Below are 5,498 nucleotides of genomic sequence, written 5' to 3'. Positions count from 1 at the left end.
CAGCCATGAGAGATAACCCTGACCACATTATTCTACACATTGGAACAAATGATGCTCGTCAAAGTCATCCTGTACCTACGGTTAAAAACATTGGTAACCTGTGTGATCAAATCAGAGAAAACTGTCCACACACAACTATATCTTTATCCGAGCTGACAGTCCGCAATGACTTTCCCAATGCAAATTCTAAAATTCGCGAAATCAATAAGGAACTATTAACACTTAGCAAAATGAAAGGATGTCACCTGATTAATAATTCCAACATCAATTTAAAAGGACTTGATAGATATGGCCTTCATTTAAATGATGCTGGTGTTGCAACTCTGACGAATAATTTTTACCAATCATATTAACTGCATTTTTAGCGACTGTGGGCAGGCCACACACTCTCTCAACGATAATGTTGACATACTCTCATCCAATGCTGACACCCTCCCTTTTCTATATCCAGTAACTTGCCGATAAATGACCCTCTTTCCGACATTCCAATTAAGGGCATAACATTTTTTATCTAAATATCCAGGCCATTACTAATAGGCTTGATGCCATTAAACTTTTAATTCTCAATGCTGCAATCAGTCGACAAAAAAGTAACATAATCTTTTGCTTTGCCGAAACTCATCTCAATTCTACATGGACTGAGTCTGAATTATTAATTGATGACTTTGATTGTGTTAGGAGAGATCGACTTAATCGAATTAATAAACTGTTAGCGACGTTTGGAACCGCTTATATTTTAATCAATCTAGTTATTTCATTCGAACTGCCAGAATTTGGAACGAACTACCATCATCTATATAATTATACACTTATTTGAAGATTTATATGTCAGTTAAAATATAGTTTATTAAACTATTATAAAGATTATGTAACAACTACTTATGATATTGAGAATCCAATTTAACAACATGAAAAACCGTCGGTCCAAAATGTCATAATAATATTGTCTTATGTTAAACATGAAAAAGCAATCACATGCAGTGTTGCTGATTTTATTATTATTTACGGGTCACTGTTATTCGGGTTCAACCCTGTTGTTGATCCTGACAATTTGTGCATGTTATGTTGTGTATTTATGTTGGTTATCCATACGTTTGTAATTAATTTTTCTTTTGTCAAACCGAAAAAATAAAAAAAATAAAAAACATGTCAGTGGTAGTGCAAACAAACTTACCTCTTCGTATGCATCGTTCTCAGTTAAATCACTGGTGTTTCCATCTCTTTGTTCTTCGTCACCCTCTATGTTAATTAAAATATATTCGGCTGAGCAAAAACAGACCACGTCGACGAAAATTGTTCAAGATTTTGCGTAATATTATAAGCACGAATTTTTTACCACTATATATAGTATATATATATGGCAGTATATATCTTTCACTTTAAAGCTTTTCCTGTCGACTGCATAAATAATTGTGCAATCCTTGGTCCTTGTGAGTCATTTTATTCCGTTTTGATATTTGGAAGGTTAAACTTAACCCTTTCTTAAACTGTGAAAGTGCTTATAATCTGCCTGCTTGATGCAGAGTAAAACGGCTGATGTTTCCTTCACTTTTATGATTTTTCTCTGAATAATAAAAATGTCAGCTTTCGACTCATTTGAATAATTTAGTATTATAAACTTATAGCCTCAGGTCTGGCTAGTTGAGAAAATTATTTTGCTTCGATTGAAACAGAGAAGCCGAGGTGTCCCTGCATTCATGTATTTCTCGTTACAAGACTAACCATCGCAGCTTCTCTCATGACAAATTTGGCAAATTTTGTGATATACCTATGCCATGTCTGATAAAAGTAGACTTCGTGCACTAATGTTTCCTTTTCTCCGCTTTAAATGGCGACCAAAATTTATGCCTATGTCTGGGTACAATACATTTACCTTCATCGTTGCCTCTCTTCATTTTTCCTAGGCCTGTAATGAAATAATTACAATCTGACTGATTCCTTTCGAAATTAATTGTATTTACGGCCTCCAGAAATGAATACAACGATCTTCCGCTGTCTATGAAAACTCTTATTTTCTAGTCCTTTCTATTAGTAACTTCTGTAACTGCAGTCACATATTTTAATTCGACATAATTATTTAGTTATTCACGCAATTTTTTTGCAAATCTTGTTAAGGTGGCCTTTATATACCAAAAAATTAAACTGTAAGTAGAAGCATCATTTTTGGAGGCATCACACTTTCAAATCTTAACTAGGAGTCAATTAAGCCGAGAGGGTCAATTTACTTCAATAAATGCTTTTTCTCAGTGTAACAAAGAACACTAGCCCGGGTAATGTTTACTTCTTGTTACCTTGGTGGGAAATGGTAATGGTTTCTGCATGCATGTATTTCTGGCAGATAATATATTCACAGTGGAGTACTGGAGACGATAATTGGGAAAGGGGGGGGGCACATATTCGTTTTAACAGCATTTAAAATATAAGTATATATAACGAGCAATTTGATTGGCTACCGCGCGTGCATTGTGAGGCCATAATGCACGTTTCTAGCTTTTGAAGTTTTTGTTGCTAAGCAACATCTTAAATAACATGTAAGGAGAATTTCATTATTGATCAAATAAATAAATTTTGTTGTTGCCCTATAATTTCTTCTTATATTATAAAAGAATTAAAAAAGCTCGTCGCGTGCCTTTATGGTGTAATAATGCACTCGGGGAAATGTTGGAAGAATACTCAGCTACGCCTCGTGTTTTACAAGGTTCTCTCGTATTCTCCCAACATTCCCCAATCGTGCATTATTACACCATAAAGGCACGCGACTCGTTTTTTAATTCTTAAGTAAAGACAATGGTTTAAAAATAAATTAATCTTGCACAACATGAATAACATATGAATATGTCAGTCTGGTGAAATAACTGAAATTTATCCTCGCCGTAAAGTCATTTTGTCATTGTTGTAGTCTTTCTTTACAGCAATTCACAGTAGCACGTTAGCAGGATTTGGTGTTTCGGTTTATACTTTTTCACTAAAATGGGAAGTTTTATGCATTTTTATCACTATGAGTAAGTCCATATAATTATGATCAACCGAACAACAAAAGTACATTTTGGAAATTCTTTATGAAGCACAAATCAACAACGAGGAGGAATTTTTAGTACACTTTTCAGGCAAAGTCAATCAGAAGGTTGGGTTCCCGAAATATAAACGAATTCGCCCAGATCTTGATGATTTCTGTATTGCCAGCACGCAATCGTCTGTTTAATCCAGATGTTCATGTGTTATGGCGTGACGTGGCATGACGTGTTGAGTGTATGGCGCGATCATAATTTTGTTTTACACTACTGGTTTAACTCGCATGGTTGAAATGTGAAAATCACACATCAAATATCTGCGTTCTCTTCTGTATCCGTATAGGAAAGTATACTTAAGTATAGTAATCGACATTTATCGCGTGTTGTTTGCCACGCTATCATGCGGAACTTTACGATTTTATTCTCAATTTTAAAGTCAAAAGCTGTAACTTAACCAATTACTTCTCAGTACCTGATTTAATACATTTAATGGACTCTCACCTTTATTACAGTAAACAGCAGTTATTCCAGATTCGTGTAACAGCACTTATCTATTGATGAGCTCATCACCCCGTTCAATTCAAAGGAATCCCAAAATGAAACTAAAATTGCAAACAGCAAGAACATCGCAAATATTAATTGCGACAAGCGGTTACCTTAGAGACGCCATTCACCCGTAACGATAAAAACAAATTAATGTAGGGTAAGATGCCACTGAATAGTGATAACTGCAAAAATTATTGGCTATTAATTTACATTGTATCATTTCCTAATACAGAACATTAAAAATTAACTTCCTTGTGTCACATGATAAAATTTTGGAAGCATTTAAAATTTTCCGTGCGTGAAAAAACGCGTAAAGGCTGTTTTCCACTAACGCGTTTTTCATACGCACGTACACGCACGTAAAAGTCTATATCCTTAAACATGTTACCTTTGAAAAAACCAAGTCAATAAATCGAAGGAACTTAGTTTTCTGCATGTTTTAGTATCCATTAGTTAATCTAGATGTTAAATAATAAAAATTTGAAAGCATTTCGAATTTTCTGTACGTGTATGTGCCTATAAAATACGCGTCAGTGGAAAGCAGCCTTAAGTGGAAGTAGCCATACTCATAATTCATGCTTTAGTTAAGGACGCTCATTAACGTTTAGGTTAATGAGTAACGCACTAATGCTACATTCTGGCATACTCTGACACTTGTGTAACAACATGCGTGCCTCTATCACATCCAGATATCCCAATTCTAAAAAGGATTTTTACCGCATCAAAACAAAATTTCTGCCATTTTAAAATTTTGACGTAAAATGTGTAATTTACAATATATAATTCTGTTTCCACAAACATTTGAAAACAGACTACTTGTTCCAAAAATCTAATAATCTAAGCTTTCCAGACTAGAACCGCCTCGTAAACGACCTTGGTCAATATTTTCAAATAATCTGCATAAACCAGCAAATGTACCAAGAACTCCAACAAATTTATGCAAACTACTGAAATTCAATCCTCTCAGTGTAGATGATGCTCTAACATTGATCTCGGATACTGGCAGGAAACATTGTGCACTTGATCCTACGCGTACGCCTTTCATGTTAGAATGTTTAGACATCCTATTACCTGTTATCATGCACATGTCTAATAAATTCGTCTCTCAAATGTGGTGAATTTCCTGACATATGGAAAGAGGCTATCAACTATCCACCAATGAAAAATGTGGACCTTAGCTGTAGTTTCTCCAACCTCTACCTCCGCCTAATCAGCAATTTATCGTACATATCTAAACTCAATGAGAAAGCAGTTTTTAAACAATTAAACAACCATTTGTTATTGAATGCACTTTATCCCAAATCACAATCTGCAAGTATCGTAAGTACCATAGTACTGAAACCATGCCTAAAGTAACCAATGACATTCGCTGAATATGAGCGGTCAGCGTGTGTCTCTATTGTTTTTACTGGATTTAAGCGCTGGTTTGACACGATGTGGGGATTGACCCCATTTGGTTTCGAAAAGAACGAGGGGTGGCGTTGTGCGAAATAAACGCGCGAGGTTAGATCTTTCCGGAGGGCAAGTTGGGTACGCCGTGCGTAAAAGCAGGTGTATTATTCTGGCCATGTGTTTCAGAATTCTTTCCCTTAACGCATCGTTGGCGAGTAATCGGTTCTGGTATGTTTCAACTTCCATCAATTTCACAAACGTAAGCGTTGCGCCGCCTGGTTTACCATAGACGATACCACGATGAAGCGCGTGATCACAACGTGGCATGATCAGTCCAATGTAACGCAATGTGGTCGTTATGTCACTTGGTGCAGTTACCAGGCCGCGTTGTACAAGATTTCTCGCTACTATCGCCAAATCACATCGAAGTCCGTCAGCAGTCAGTCAGTGCACTGAACGAAGCTTGTTCAACAACGACAAGCCGACACGGAGTTTTTGGGTAGCCTGATGGTCGTTCGCTGTCCTCTCCGTCTACATTCCCACATGCCG

The 5,498-nt window shown here is 36.2% G+C and overlaps 1 long non-coding RNA gene across 1 annotated transcript; it reads right to left on the bottom strand.

The window, feature by feature from the left end:
• Positions 1-1,172: 1,172 nt before the first annotated feature.
• Positions 1,173-3,601, bottom strand: LOC114544530. The gene is made up of 3 exons (XR_003690455.1): positions 3,513-3,601; positions 1,874-1,906; positions 1,173-1,239 (listed from the first exon to the last, which is right to left on the bottom strand). It is a non-coding gene; the product is annotated as an uncharacterized LOC114544530 (long non-coding RNA).
• Positions 3,602-5,498: the final 1,897 nt, after the last annotated feature.

This window comes from Dendronephthya gigantea, unplaced genomic scaffold, assembly GCF_004324835.1.
Source record: "Dendronephthya gigantea isolate DGI-Jeju-01 unplaced genomic scaffold, DenGig_1.0 000830F, whole genome shotgun sequence".
In the NCBI taxonomy this organism is placed as follows: domain Eukaryota; kingdom Metazoa; phylum Cnidaria; class Anthozoa; order Malacalcyonacea; family Nephtheidae; genus Dendronephthya; species Dendronephthya gigantea.
Note: the sequence above shows the minus strand (reverse complement) of the source record. Positions and strands in the feature narration are given on the sequence as shown.